The 15,547-nt window shown below is 41.8% G+C and overlaps 1 long non-coding RNA gene across 1 annotated transcript; it reads left to right on the top strand.

Annotated features, from left to right (window-relative positions):
• Positions 1-5,788: 5,788 nt before the first annotated feature.
• LOC106809217 lies at positions 5,789-7,226 on the top strand. Its single transcript, XR_001393856.1, has 3 exons — positions 5,789-5,865; positions 6,348-6,474; positions 6,807-7,226. It is a non-coding gene; the product is annotated as an uncharacterized LOC106809217 (long non-coding RNA).
• Positions 7,227-15,547: the final 8,321 nt, after the last annotated feature.

Genomic DNA, 15,547 nt, shown 5'->3' with positions numbered 1-15,547 from the left:
CTTTAACGAATAACTGTGGCTATAATAATTGTGATATAATTATAATAATAATAATAATTATTATTATTATTATTATAAATAATAATAATAACACACTGTAATAATTGAGGAGGCATTAGCACAATTAGCACAACATTTCGTTAGGTAAGGGTCGAACATTAATTGGGAAAGCGTTATTTTATGTTACATGTTTATTATTGGAATTCCTAAACACTTTGCAATAAGGCTTAAATGTATGTCATAAGAGAATAGATCGAGATTAAATAGGACATTCAATTAACTTGGTATATCTGGGTTGCGTTTCGAAATAGAAACTTTTAAAATGAGATATTTCCAATGATCTGAGAATGCAACGCTTTTCGTCGGCATATATATTATTTTGATGAACTTTATTTTCAAGTAAAAATTATCGGGATAAAAACAGACAGTTCCTGTGGATTCCATTCATACAAGCACGAACGCTAGACGGGAGGGCCCGGTGGAGAGTTCACTCTAGCTCGAGTCCGATGCCAGCATATTGCAATGATGACGAGACGGCCAGTACATCTCTAAAACAATGCCGTCACACATTCGAAACGGGACTACTAGAGGCCAACTGACGTTTGACTTGGATGGCACACGCTTCAGACGTAGAGCAATCAATGTTCAGTATAATAAAACATTCATTGATCCGATCACACACATTTATTACAGATGGTAAATCGAGTGCGCATTACTATTAGAAGATAATTTGCATAACTTGATATATATATTATATGTGTGTGTATACTATATATATGACGAGGACTGTTCTGAAAATGAACCTGGAGAAATACGTAGAAGCTGCAAAGCAAGCTAAATGCTTCGTAACGAACTTTATCGGACATGAGAGTAATAAGCACCGCGGCGCACGTGGATTTTTATCCGACAGTACCGTCGATTTTATCGCCGGTAGCTTGTCGATATAAATCGCGCACGTGGCGCACCGCGCGAAATATCAACCGTGCTATCAGCGACCATACACTGTATGAACTGTACGTGACGTTCCAACACACCCAACGGCGCGCTCGCAATATTTGATCACGTGCTTCAATATCATGCAATTTGATATGGTTATCCAAAACTGTTGCCGGATCCATCCGCAGGCGGCGACATCGTAGCGATGTGACACTGGTGCAACAATATCAAACATGTTTGATATTTCCGCGACGAGTTTTCTGGCGTCAAAATCGCTGACGCCGGGCAGCGCACAGTGGCAGATATCTCGGCGATTTGTTGCTGGGGACAGAAATCGCGTTTCTCGACAAAAATCACCAGTGTGCGCCGGGCTTAAAGCGGGATAAGAAAATTTCGCCGAGCGCGCGCGGATTCCAAATCATTATTGTGGCCGCACAAGGCACGATTATATTTTACACGATGACGAGGATGAGCGATGAAGCGATGAAGCGATGAAGGGATGTGCCTAGGTGTGCGCGGGCCGTTTAAATTCGGCTCCATCGGCTCATGGTCATTGGTTTCAAAAATCAAACATGTTTGATTTGCGAATGCGATGTCACGCGATAAAAATCAAAAAAACTCGTCTACGAAATGAAACGCGCCACACTACATCTTCATCCGCTTCCATCGGCTTCATGCTTCATCGTTTGTAAAATCGGCTGGTGTGCGCGCCTTTATGGCGACGAGAACGTGAGCGACAACAACAGCAACAACAGCAGCAACAGCAGCAGCAACAACAGAGCAAACAACGCAACAGCGACAACAACAGCAACAACAGCAGCAACAGCAGCAACAACAACACCACAAAATTTCAGCCGGTTACAGACACTTGACGGACGGCCAAGGCACCATCGATCGTCTGATGGGAGATGCGCGTCCCTCCGGCCTGCACGCGTATTGCAAAGCACAGCAGCGCAACAGCAAACCTGCACCCCGCGGACGCTGCTATCGCTAGATCACAAAACATTTATAAATTTATAAAACTCGGCCTCGTAGCTTGATCGCCTGATTTACGGAACGTCTACAGCCGGACGTTCACAATATGACCGCCCCACCCACACGGTCACGACTAGAGTTTTGCGTGAAACTCGTAAATTATGAATATTTATTCTCTGTCATCGAAATATGGATACGAATGGTAGAGTTAGTAGTGGAGCGTTATTTACCGTCGAGAATATTTCAGAAGAGTGAGGAGACAGAGATAGAGAGAAGAGAGAGAGAGAGAGAGAGAGAGAGAGAGAGAAGATGAGAGAGAGAGAAAGAGAGAAGAGCAAAAAAAGGAGTGAGCGAGAGAGAGAGAGAGAGAGAGCAGAGAGAAAGAGCGAGAGAAAGGAGAGAGTGCAGACGACAGGACAGACACACACAACACACACAACACACACACACACCACACACACACACACACACACAACAACCACACCACCTCACACTACACAACACACACACACGACACACACACACACACACACACACACACACACACACACACACATACACACACACACCACACGCACACACACACAACACAGCAAACACACACAACAAGTAACACACACACACCACACGCACACACTACATCACACACACACAACACACACACACACGGTACACACACACCACAGCGAGAGAGAGAGAGAGTAGAGAGAGCACCGCGAGAGGAGAGAGAGAGCTCGCGTAATAGTTGGTGACCAGTCGCCGCATTCGCATGGTTAGCTGTTATGCCTAACACACAGTCAGCTGTTTTTAGTGGTTACCTTCGGTTTTATTTAGTTCAATCAGTAACTCGGATTTACATTGACGTTTTATACTGATACGGAAGGGCAGCACATCGACAGAAACCCTACATTTCATGACTCAACTATGTAATGATGAGCGACGGGCGCAGCTCTTGATCGACGTCCATAGGGTGTTAGGCTGGTCTGAAGATAAGGCTTCACGGATAAGTGACCAAAAATCAGGTTAAGGTTATCATACGATTATTAGATAAGCCTTATTTGTTTAATTTTCGCTCTAAAATCCTAGGGGCCAGCTTCCCTTGCTCCCCCCAGATGCGCTACGCCCTGCTTATTATTGCTCGTAGTGTCGGAACTTGTTGGTTTGTGGCCAGACATTTCCTTGTATGTATTTACACCGATCAGACTTATAAGACAAATATTTAATTGAATTTATTCTCTCTTCATTCTCTCCTGTGTGTGTGACACATGTTGTGTGTACCTTCCAGTCTCCTGGAGACAACGTCATTATACAGCGCGGTTCAATCACGTTGCAAGATATCTCGGTATTGTAGGCGTTCACACGAGGAAAAATAGAGTGCAAACAAAAATATCGTGATCTAAACAATTCGCGTATTTAGTGTAAATTACGAGGCCTTGTCCCATAGCGAGCCCAGCGAATAATTTTCCGCGCGCTTGAGAAATACCGGTTTCTGGACGCGCATTTCCTCGTGTGAACGCTAAATACCGGATTTTCTGAACGCGTATTTTATAGACTTGGTCCGGCGCTTCCGACAGTTCTAGTGTAGCCGCGTATTTTATAGACTGGTCCGCGCTCGAAACGTGTAACGCGAGTCCAGTCTACGTATTTTATCGGCAGTTGGTGCGCATTGCATTGTTTATTTCGCATTGTTCGCTCGATTGTTTAAAGCGGCTCGCAGTTCGCAAATACCGTATTTCTGGAGCCGCGAATCAGCGTGTGAACGCTCGGCCGCGTATATGTCTCAGATACGGTATTTCGCAAATCCGGTATTTCAGAAATACGAGGTCTCGTGTGAACGAGGCTATAAACTCCCTCACATGTCACACGGTTGGTCGCCTTCCGCTCCATTTCCGTCCAGGTGTTGCCCTTCTTCTTGAGTTCCGCCTCCGAATCTCGCCTCCAGGTTGCTTTAGGCCTTCCTACCCGACAACCCGGCGTTTTATTTTTACTATAGTTATTTTATTCTATTATTTACTAATAATAACTTAATAAAACTATAAACGATTCCTAGGACATCAATAGCTGACTGGTATTTTTTAACGTTCATCAGTTATAGACTATATTATTAAGAGCTCTTGATATTATCAGGAGTGAATAATAATAGATATTAGATATATTATAATATAGATATATAATAAATCTATTATTATTCACTCCTGATATTATGCTACAGGTCACCATAACGCATGCTCTAACGTTTTCTCCTTAGGGCGACAGTTGTGAAAAAATTCGATCAGATATGGCTCGGCATCACATCTGTAGAAATCACAGCAGCTTCAGAAACCACAACCGCCACCACTGCTAGCAATAGCGACCAGACCTCGGCCAGCGCTAGTGAGGAAACCATCATGGCTGCCAGCTCTAGTGGTGAAACGATCACCACTGCTGACAACTCTAGTGACCAAACCACCGTCACATCTGAGAGCTATAGTACGCGAACCACTATCTCTACTGCTGCGAGCGATACTAACGAAACCACGGAGACATCCAAAAGCACTGGTATGCAAACCACCACGACTGCTGCGAGCAATAGTAACCAACCCACCACATTTCAGAGCACTCAAACGACTACCACCGCTGCTAGCAATAGTCATCAAACAATCACCATTGCTGCCAGCACTAGCGACGAGACAGACCAATTCCTTAACACTTCTTCTTCCAATTCCACTTCGATGGGTACAGGCACCACGATGAGCACAGTTATTAGTAGCACAAGCATCACAACGACAGATGCTCTGGCTCCTCCGCTGGATATGCAAATAAGTTTGGACACATGTGGAGAGACAAAATCGTGCTTTACTTGGGTAATAAATCTCATCACCTGTTTGACGTTATGAATGGGCAGGGTCTAGCTAAACTAAGAATTAAAAGATTATTAATTTATATATTTAATAAATTTAATCAATTATTTATCTTATTAATCTAGGTCCAGGCTTTTTAAGACCAGAATGAACTTTAATATGACTACTTACTGTGGGTTAAATTATTATTATTATTATTAGCATTATCATTATATATATTTATTTATTTATTTATTTATTTATATACATCAATGGTTGCCTTCATAATTGCTTATATGGATCGCGTATAGCTCGATGGTTCATTTGCAGGGAGAAGCTAACTGCTTGTCAAACACATGCGAGCTTCTATTTACATATAAGGCCGATGCTACACATGCGACGATGGAAATATCAGCCGATACAACTGGCTATGCCGCAATAGGCATATCCAATGACACAAAAATGGTAGGGCAGACTAGCGGCAGGCTTCATATTATGTAAACGAATATCACATGCATACGTTATGTGCGAGAGCATAATACGCTCTATATCTACGAGAATACCTACTACTAAAACATGGTAGCAAAAGGTTTAGTTTTGCAAGGTAATGATATATATATATATATATATATATATATATCCACTCATTGTAGATTTAGATGTCGCGCCTTTCTGCTTATGACTATCCATATATTCTTGATGACACAACACAAGTATACAATAGTCCCCGTTTGATCGCGCCTCGGATAAACGGGCGCATCGCTTAAACGACATATCGTCTTTGAAAAACATATCCTTGCGAACTTTGTCGTGTGTTCGCCGGGACCACGTTAATCGAGACCACCGCTTAATCGGGACATCTTCGTACTTTCCGACCTCTCCCGATAAAGCGGTGGCCGCCGTTTTTCACTTTACCTGTAACAATACACCGACGTCTCTCATGCTCCCGATCCGCATTCTCTCGTCGTCAATACGAATATTCAACTATGCCGGCATGCTCTTGTGTCTGCAGGGTAATGACAATGTCTTCGCATGTATGAAGAAAGGAGCGCACATTTACCTGAAAGAGTTTAGGAATCCGGGCGGTTACAGGGCATCCGTACAACAGTTGAACAGTCTTGTTACGGATATACAGGTAATTATAGGAATACGATTCGCGCAAAGCAACCTTTGTTCACTCTAACACTAACCCTAACCCTAACGCACATTACCCCAACCCTTACCCTACCCCTACATCTAACTCCAAACCTAACCATAACCGAACCCTAACAGTAACCCTAACCTTAACCATGGCCCTATCCTAACCCTGACCCTAACCATAACCATAACTCTAACCCTAACCCTAACGCGCGTTTATTCGTTTGCTTGTCATTTCGTTTGTTGCTCATTTCATTTCAATGCCAGAGCGCTGTCGCTAGTGCTATTCCGTGAAAACTAACATTCTACTATCAGTCTTGAAATCAATTAAACTGTTGTACATTGCTGATCTAGGGTCCGCCGTCAGAAACAAAATTTGTCTTAACTTTACGATGCTTTTAACAACCGGTCCCTGTTTTTCTACCACGTGCAACTTTACGCCACGGTGACCTCATAATCGTCACGTGTATTTACAAACAGGCAGACAACGTGGATGGACGCATTAATTGCCGCTTTAGACGACCGTTGTCGAACGAGGGAGACACCGATCACCTTGATCTGACCTTGGACTATTATTTCTTCTTTACAACCGGAAAGGTGTCCAGTGGTACGTATAGGGGTGTCATACAGTCGAAGCCCCCTCCCCCGCATCCCTCAATCACAACGTTAGAGCTTAATAGTATATTCATAGATGTGATTCACACATGTGTTTGTATATATATATATATTATATATTTTATCTGGCAGGGTTGCTACATTGCTCTTTCAAAAAAGTAGACCTATAGGAGTATTCATACGAATTTTGGTGCTTGTCTCATCATTTGGAAGATGCTCCTGAAATATTCACTGGATATCTGCTGGACTATAAATAAAACCCATTGCGAAAAAATTACTGAAGCCCCTAAGTAATTTGAACTTTTGTATTAATTATGTTCGCAGAGGGAAACCTTCGTAAGCACGACGACAGTCCACACGTGACGGATGAGAAGCACAACCTCACCTTCACCCGAGTAGAAAAATTTATCGAGAAAAAACACAAATCGGCTGCAATGTCCTTTTGTCTGGAGCTTATTGTCATGTTTGTCGCGACTGTAGCCATAATGGAGTGCTGTTAAAGTTCGATTCAGGACTTAAAAACTGTTAGCATGTAGGCCTATTCGCTAATTTCTATACGAATGTATTTACTTAGAGCTGTTCTCCTATTGTTATTTATTGCTGCTGTGTCTGTATAAACTTGGTGCGGATGTGATATATTTACACATATCTCTATTAGCTAGATTATCGATATTCTGCACATTAATAGTAGAAGTGCGCGCTTTCGGCTCAGAATTGTAAGAAATATTTTTTACGAGTATTGTATGAATTGATTTCGACGAAGACTCCACTCTTTACTCATGCGGTAATTGTTCGTGGAACTGCCACCCTGCCTTATACGGTGTGCGATTTATCAAATTAGCAAACCATCTGTCGGTCTACAAAATAAGAACACAATTTCCGCAAACATTATATGGTTACACATAAAAGTACTAAACCGAAATGCGCAAAGGACGCGTAGTTTCTCAAAACATTGTGTATTTTCACAAAAACCTGTAGATGCTGAAAACGTTTTTCACATTCGTACGCGCACCTTTTATTAGTCAACTCTTCTGTGTCTCGACCTCTAGCAAACCACATCTGAAAGCACTTGGGTATATACATTGATAAATGTGTCATAGACATTGTGAATGCGAATATTTTGTAGCAGCCATTGTATATTGCATAGCATTCAGGGGCGGATCCAGGGCTGAAGCTAGACAGTATTTTTCCAGATTTTAAGGGCACATCCCCTAAAAAGGGCACACCACCCTACAGTGGGCGTCGTTCGGCGCGGAAGCACATGGCGGGGGGTCTGGGGGTCAAATTTCAAAATTTCAAGGGTCCCTGGGCACAAAAATGAGCACCATTTCAGCACACATTTAGTCAAGCAGCAATAGCTAAAAACCACCAGCAATTAATGCAGAATGATTCAAGCACTTCCCTTCTTTTTCAGATATTAAAGCTAGTTTTGTTACCTTGTAAAATTTTGATTTTCTTTAAGTCCTGTCAATGAATCAGAAGAAAAAGAAAACAAATAAAGAATATAGCCAAATTCCATCAAATTCTTTTCTGTATTTTTTAGCGCAAAATTTCGAAAAGCACTTTGAAATCTAGACCGTATTTCCCAATACGGCAAATACGGTCTGAATCCGCCCCTGGCATTTCACGAAACGGAATCGGGGGGGGGGTAACAGCGGGTTTTACTGAGGTATAAATTATTCATTAGCGAGCATATTCATAACACTAAAGTAAGTCATTGCACGTTTATAGTTAACCATACTGAACCAGGAGCATGTTTTTATTTTAAAGTAAGCCAATATTGGATTAGTGCAATAATATGTAAAAAGCTAAAGCGAGAATTTATAGTCGAGTTTCAAACCTATCATTTGATGAGTGATTAATATCAAATGAAGACTTGTGGCAGCGCACAAAACAAGAGAGACTTGAAGTCACCATCAGGCGTAGAAAGTGGAAATGGGTTGGTCATACGCTCAGAAAACCTGCGAGTAACATCACACGATATAGTCCCTGGAGTGGAATCCACAAGAAGCTCGGAAAAGAGGCAGACCGAAAAAGTCACGGAGAAGGACCATCAGACAGGAATATGAAGAGATTGGAATGTCTTGGGAACAAGTGAAGTGGACAGCTCAAAACCGAGTCCGATGGAGGAAGCCTGTGGAAGCCCTATGCTCCGGTCGGAGCGAAGAGGATTGATGATGATGATGATGATGATGATGATGATGATAATGATGATGATGATGATGATGATGATGATGATGATGATGATAATGATGATGATGATGATGATGATGATAATAATGGTAATGATGATAATGATGATGATGATGATGATGATGATGATGATGATGATGATTTAGAACTATCTGTTGATCACTTCGGGCTCAAAGAGGATAGGTCATTTGCCGCGTATAAATTTGTCGCCAATCGCCGAGTACTTAAATTTTGTGAAGTTGTTGATATAAATGGCTGTACATGAAATACCATCCGCACAAAAGTACCTCTCGCACCTAACAAGTCTTAGGTAATTATCGCATTGCCCACGTCGAATGGGTGCTTGAACTTTTGTAATCAAAAGAGGCTAGTCCGTATGTATATCGCTCGTAGCGAAAATTACAGCGCCCTCTATATAACGTTCGGCAGGATTTGATTGATCCCATTATTTACACGAATCATATCGTTCTAATTCTATCGTTCTCGCGCGTCCCTTATAGCAAATAGTGTTGTTATACATATTAGTTGTTCCTTTCAAAACTAAACGCTACCAGAAACTCATTCTAACCACGAGGAGTAAAGCATGACCAGTATCAAACACTACTGGGGAGGTCCCTTTTTTAAATATTACTATTTGACAATGTTGTTTCAGCGATTGCGGGCTTTATAAAATTCTGTATGAATGTATAATATTGCCTTTACGAATTCTTGTTTCTGTTTGTACGTACAGATCCGCACATATCAATATGTATAAAGTATAAATAATCAAGTGTGCGCAAACAAAACGTGCCATTGAGTTGGAAAAGGATAACGCATTCCCCTTTCCCCCTTGTTCCTCGCACAGCCAGTTCCTCTTTCTTCTACCACCCCTCAGCGATCTTCCCTGCCGCCTTTCCTTAGTCTCCCACCCCTCTCTGTCAGCAAGCTATATTGTGCATGCAGTTTTCTTCAATCCGTACTACACGCCTGAAACGGTGCTCGCGCATGCGCAATATCTCCCGAAAAGAAAAATATTTTACGAAAATGTTGCATTTAAGATGGGGAGGAGGTATTCTACCATAGATTCATATCATAACATTCCATCAGTAGCCCTCTCTCAAGAAATAGGAAGAGGATCTTGCATGTAATGTTCCCGCTACATATACTAGTCAGTACACAATCTGGCTACGTTAGTGTGTTAGCGCTTGCGCAATATCTCACCGGAGTTATATTTTGTGATGAATATGCATTTAATCTGGTAAGGGGGTATCTCAGCATAGATTTATGTAATAAAATTTTACCAGTACGCCTGTATATATAATTAGGAGAGCGCCCTAGCCCATAGGGTGCAAAACTCTTACTTCGTCCCCTCCCGTCCTGCCTCTTGCCTCCCATCTCCCTCGCTCAGCCTACATATTGTTCTACCGCCACACAACTATCTTTCCTGCCCCCTTTCCTCAGTCTCCTACCCCTCCCTCTCTCTCAGCCAGCTATATTATGCAGTTTTTATCAGTCCGTACTGCACGCCTGAAATGGTGCTCGTGCGTGCGCAATATCACCCGAGAAGAATAGTATTTTGCAAAAATTATTGCAAATTATTGCAAATTATTATTGCAAAATTATTGCAAATTATTAATGCAAAATTATTGCAAATTATTGCAAATTATTATTGCAAAAAAATGGAGAGGAGGTATTCCAGCATAGGAAGAAGACCTTTCATGTAATGTGCCCGCTGCATATACCAGTCAGTACACAATCTGGCTACATTAGTGTGTTAGCGCATGCGCAATATCTCACCAGAGGAGTTATATTTTCGGATGAATATGCATTTAATATGGTTAGAGGGTATCTCAGCATAGATTTATGTAATAAAATCTTATCAGTACGCCTGTGTTTATAATTAGGAGAGCGGCCTAGCCTGTAGGGTGCAAAACTCCTACTTCGTCCCCTCCCGTCCTGCCCCTTGCCTCATCACTTTGCATTTAAAATGGGGAAAGGGTATTCTACCATAGATTCATATCATAATATTCTATCAGTAGCCCTCTCTTAAGAAATAGGACAAGGATCTTGCATGTAATGTGCCCGCTGCATGTACCAGTCAGTACACAATCTAGCTACGTTAGTGTGTTAGCTCTTGCGCAATATCTTACCAGAACAGTTATATTTTTTGATGAATATGCATTTAATCTTGTAAGGGGGTATCTGAGCATAAATTTCTGCAATAAAATCTTATCAGTACGTCTGTGTTTATAATTAGGAGAGCGCCCTAGCCTGTAGGGTGCAAAACTCCTACTTCATCCCCTCCCGTCCTGCCCCTTGCCTCCCATCTCCCTCGCTCAGCCTACATATTCTTCTACCGCCACACAACTATCTTCCCTGCCCCCTTTCCTCAGTCTCCCACCCCTCCCTCTCTCTCAGCCAGCTATATTATGCAGTTTTCATCAGTCCGTACTGCACGCCTGAAAGTGCTCGCGCATGCGCAATATCACCCGAGAAGAAGAATATTTTGTAAAAAATTTTGCATTTAAAATGGGGAGGGGGTATTCTACAATAGATTCATATCATAATATTCAATCAGTAACCCTCTCTTAAGAAATAGGCAGAGGACCTTGCAAGTAATGTGCCCGCTGCATGTACCAGTCACTGCAGTCAGTACACAATCTGGCTACGTTAGTGTGTAATTAACGCATGCGCAATATCTTACCAGAACAGTTATATTTTTTGATGAATATGCATTTAATATGGTTAGAGGGTATCTCAGCATATATTTATATCATAATTTCTTATCAGTACGCCTGTGTTTATAATTAGGAGAGCGCTCTAGCCTGTAGGGTGCAAAACTCCAACTTCATCTTCTCCCGTCCTGCTCCTTGCCTCCCATCTCCCTCGCTCAGTCTACATATCCTTCTACCACCACACAGCTGTCTTCCCTGCCTCCTTTCCTCAGTCTCCTACCCCTCCTTCTTTCTTAGCCAGCTATATTATGCAGTTTTCATCAGTTCGTACTGCACGCCTGAATTGGTGCTCGCGCATGCGCAATATCTCCAGAGAAGAAGAATATTTTGCGAATATTGTGCATTTAACATGAGGAGAAGCTATTCTACCATAGATTTATATCATAACATTCTACCAGTAGCCCTCTCTTAAGAAATAGGACAAGGATCTTGCATGTAATGTGCCCGCTGCATGTACCAGTCAGTACACAATCTAGCTATGTTAGTGTGTTAGCGCTTGCGCAATATCTCACCAGAGGAGTTATATTTTATGATGAATATGCATTTAATCTGGTAAGGGGGTATCTCAGCATAGATTTATGTAATAAAATCTTATCAGTACGCCTGTGTTTATAATTTGGAGAGCGCCCTAGCCTGTAGGGTGCAAAACTCCTACTTCATCCCCTCCCGTCCTGCCCCTTGCCTCCCATTTCCCTCGCTCAGCCTACATACTCTTCTACCGCCACACAACAATCTTCCTTGTCCCCTTTCCTCATTCTCCCACCGCTTCCTCTCTCTCAGCCAGCCATATTATGCAGTTTTCATCAGTCCGTACTGCACGCCTGAATTGGTGCTCGCGCATGTGCAATATCTCCAGAGAACAATAATAATTTGCAAAAATTATGCATTTAAAATGGAGAGGAGGTATTCTTGCATAGATTCATGTCATAATATTCCATCAGTAGCCCTCTCTTAAGAAATAGGAAGAAGACCTTTCATGTAATGTGCACGCTGCATATACCAGTCATTACACAATCTGGCTACGTTAGTATGTTAGCGCATGCGCAATATCTCATCAGAGGAGTTATATTTTGTGATGACTATGCATTTAATATGGTTAAGGGGTATCTCAGCACAGATTTATGCCATAAATTCTTATCAGTACGCCAGTACGCAGGAGAGCGCCCTATAGTATGTAGGGTGCAAAACTCCTACTTCATCCCTTCCCGTCTCCCTCGCTCAGCCTACATATTTTTCTACCGCCCACAGCTATCATCCCTACCGTTTTTCCTTAGTCGTCTAATCATCTCTCTCTCAGCAAGCTATATATTATGCAAATTTCATCAGTCTGTATACTGCCCGGCGCCCGCCTGAAATGGTGCTCGCGCGTGCGCAATATCTCCAGAGAAAAATTCCCAGTGTCTATTTGTCTGCTTGCATGATAGAGATTGATAGTGTGTCTGCCACTTTGTGCTATTGTCTAACTAGTATATTATCAAGAGCTAATAATACACGCTACAATGCATTATTATTTCTTGATATTATTTCTATGTATAAATTAGGAGTAATCATTCTGATCAGAGGCGTAGACAGGTCCTTAGTTGTGGGGGAATGATTTCGCTGTTACCTCCATCACAGAGTATACGAAGAATGTGTGCGTATAGCGCACACCGCGAGCAGCTTGGCGCGAAGCCCTTAATAGCCGGGTGGGGTTCAGGGGTCAAAGCTCTTGGATTTTAGTAATTTAGAACCTTCAAGATAGCCGTTTTTGAGAAAATTGGAGAAAAAAATGAAATTTTAAGTGCAATATTTGTGAATTCTAGGGTTATTTTTTTGTTTGGCTCCCAGAGCTTTAATAACACGCAACCACCTCCCCACAACTACATCACTGGAATCCCCTCCCCCTGAAATTTTGATAAAACATTTTACTGAGAACTCTAAAACTGTACAAAAAAAGTATCAGAAAAATAACCAGATTTGAACCAAAAGGTGAATATTTTCACTCCTTGTACAAAATCGGGAATATACTTCCGGTCGGGTCTCAGCACCCCCATACCCCTCAAAAAAAAGTGTGATGAAATTGAATTTTCTCCTTTCAATCCCCGTGAAAATTCAATATCCCAACTCTCAATAGGTCTTTTCTAATTTTGAATAAAGCAGGGATTTAACTTTTGTGAGCAGTGATAAGACGTGATTTGGGGATATTGAAAAAAAATCGTACCAGGGAATCTTGATCTTGATCTTGATTGTGTACTGCGTCGACCGCGTATACGCGTATTATGACGCAGGGGGGAGTGGGAATGGTGAATGCGTCAGAATTAACCGTCTGAGTTTCAGTAAAATCACTGGCGTAGCTAAGGGGGGGCACAAGGGGGCCATGGCCCCCCCTGTTGATTGGCAAACAAAACAAAACAAAAAAAATTTCCTTGCCTCTCACGCGTCTTCACAGGACTGGCCACAATTCCTGTTACTTCTGCATCTGCTGAACGAACATTCTCTAAACACTGAGGGCATTTCAAGTCTAAACTTCGTTCTACAATGACCCAGCCACGATTCTCTGCTCTCATTCTCATTTCGTTGAACAGGAGTTAGTGAATACATTAATTCAAACGAAATCCTCAAAATGTTCTGTGCAAAATCGACGAGAAGACTTGACTTTGGATTTTGAGATTTCTGCAGCAGACAAAAACATGACTAAAATAAAGGAGATAATTCTTCTTTGCTCAGATTTGTGTTGTTGCAGTTGGCTTGATGAATTTTATGGTTCTGAACTCTTATTGACAGAAGAAAAGAAATGGAAAATGCTTTGTGAATAACTTTTGATTATTTCGAAACTTATAGGACGGCCATTTTGGCATCCACCTCGGTTTTTATTTCAAATCCGATTTTAACACTATTAATAACTGTTGTCTATCAGGGGAGGCAAAAACAATTCTTTTCATGGTAAATTTCCTTTTTTATTTAAATAGAGCGCTATTTTGGCAGCTACCTTTTGTTTTTTATTTGAATCAAATTTCATATGGTTTTTAGTTCTTCATCAGAGGAAAGCAAAAACATTTTTTATAACGAACAAAATGTTAAAATGTGATCTAACGCTATTGTATTCTAAACGATGTAAATCTTTTGTAATTTAAATAAATTGCATTTTATTCAGTGCAGTTCCAACACATCTACCTGTTTTTCCCGTAGATCTTTATTTTCGATTTCATTCAATATGCCTCTACTTTTTTCAAAAAATAATTTAACTTTTACTTTATATGAGGAACTTGAAACAGTTTATGACGGATAAATTGCAACATTGCATGGTATGCTAACAAACACAAATCAAACTAATTCCAATATTCCGTCATTGCTTTGAATGAGGACATAGGCTAGCTAAGGGGGGCACATGACCCCTCTCTGATCGGAGAGTACAAAAATTAAGAGGAAGGGCCTTAATGGGATTGGTCTATAATACCACTATTACCTATACCTAATAATGAAAATTAAATGCGCAAAATGCCATTTTGATGCACATATTTTCAAAATTACCCTACTGTCGGAGGGAAACACCCTCCCCGTTGAGAAATTGCTTCATCGCTGTCTTTGGTCGCTTAACTCTTTTCTTCCCTCCCTGAAAAACACTGGCTTCGTACACCATTTTCACTGGTCTAGCTAAGGGTCCACCAACTGGTCGTGGTGTAACCTCAAGAGCCTTCCGGCGCCACAGCCAGGGGCCTATCGTCCCACGTTGATCGGATCGGAGGGAAAAAAATTAAAAGCGAGGAGGGGGTTATAAGGGATAGCATATGCCACTTCTCATATAAGTTCCCCTAATACTGAATTTAAGTGTGCAGAAAATGCCATTTTCATGCACGAATTTTAAAAATCTCCCCTACCGGTGGGAGGATACCCCTCCCAGACCTACCCCTCCGGTCGCTTCGCTCCCTCGCCTGGCCCCCTGTTTCCAATTGCTGGCTACGCCACTGCAGACATGAATGTTTGCATGAATCTTGCGTGATGTTAACTCCGTTGATCTTGAGCTCGCTTGTAGTATTACTGCTCTAACTTTCTAGGTGACGAGGGAGATTAGAAGTTAGAGAGGGGCAAGAGAAGAGAATAGAGAGAAGAGAGAGAGCAGAGATCGTAGAGAGAGACGAGAGTATCGCCTACGAGACAGAGAGAGAAGAGAGGTGGGAG

Source organism: Priapulus caudatus, unplaced genomic scaffold (assembly GCF_000485595.1).
Source record: "Priapulus caudatus unplaced genomic scaffold, Priapulus_caudatus-5.0.1 Scaffold338, whole genome shotgun sequence".
NCBI lineage: Eukaryota > Metazoa > Priapulida > Priapulimorpha > Priapulimorphida > Priapulidae > Priapulus > Priapulus caudatus.
This window is presented reverse-complemented; position numbering and strand designations above follow the sequence as displayed.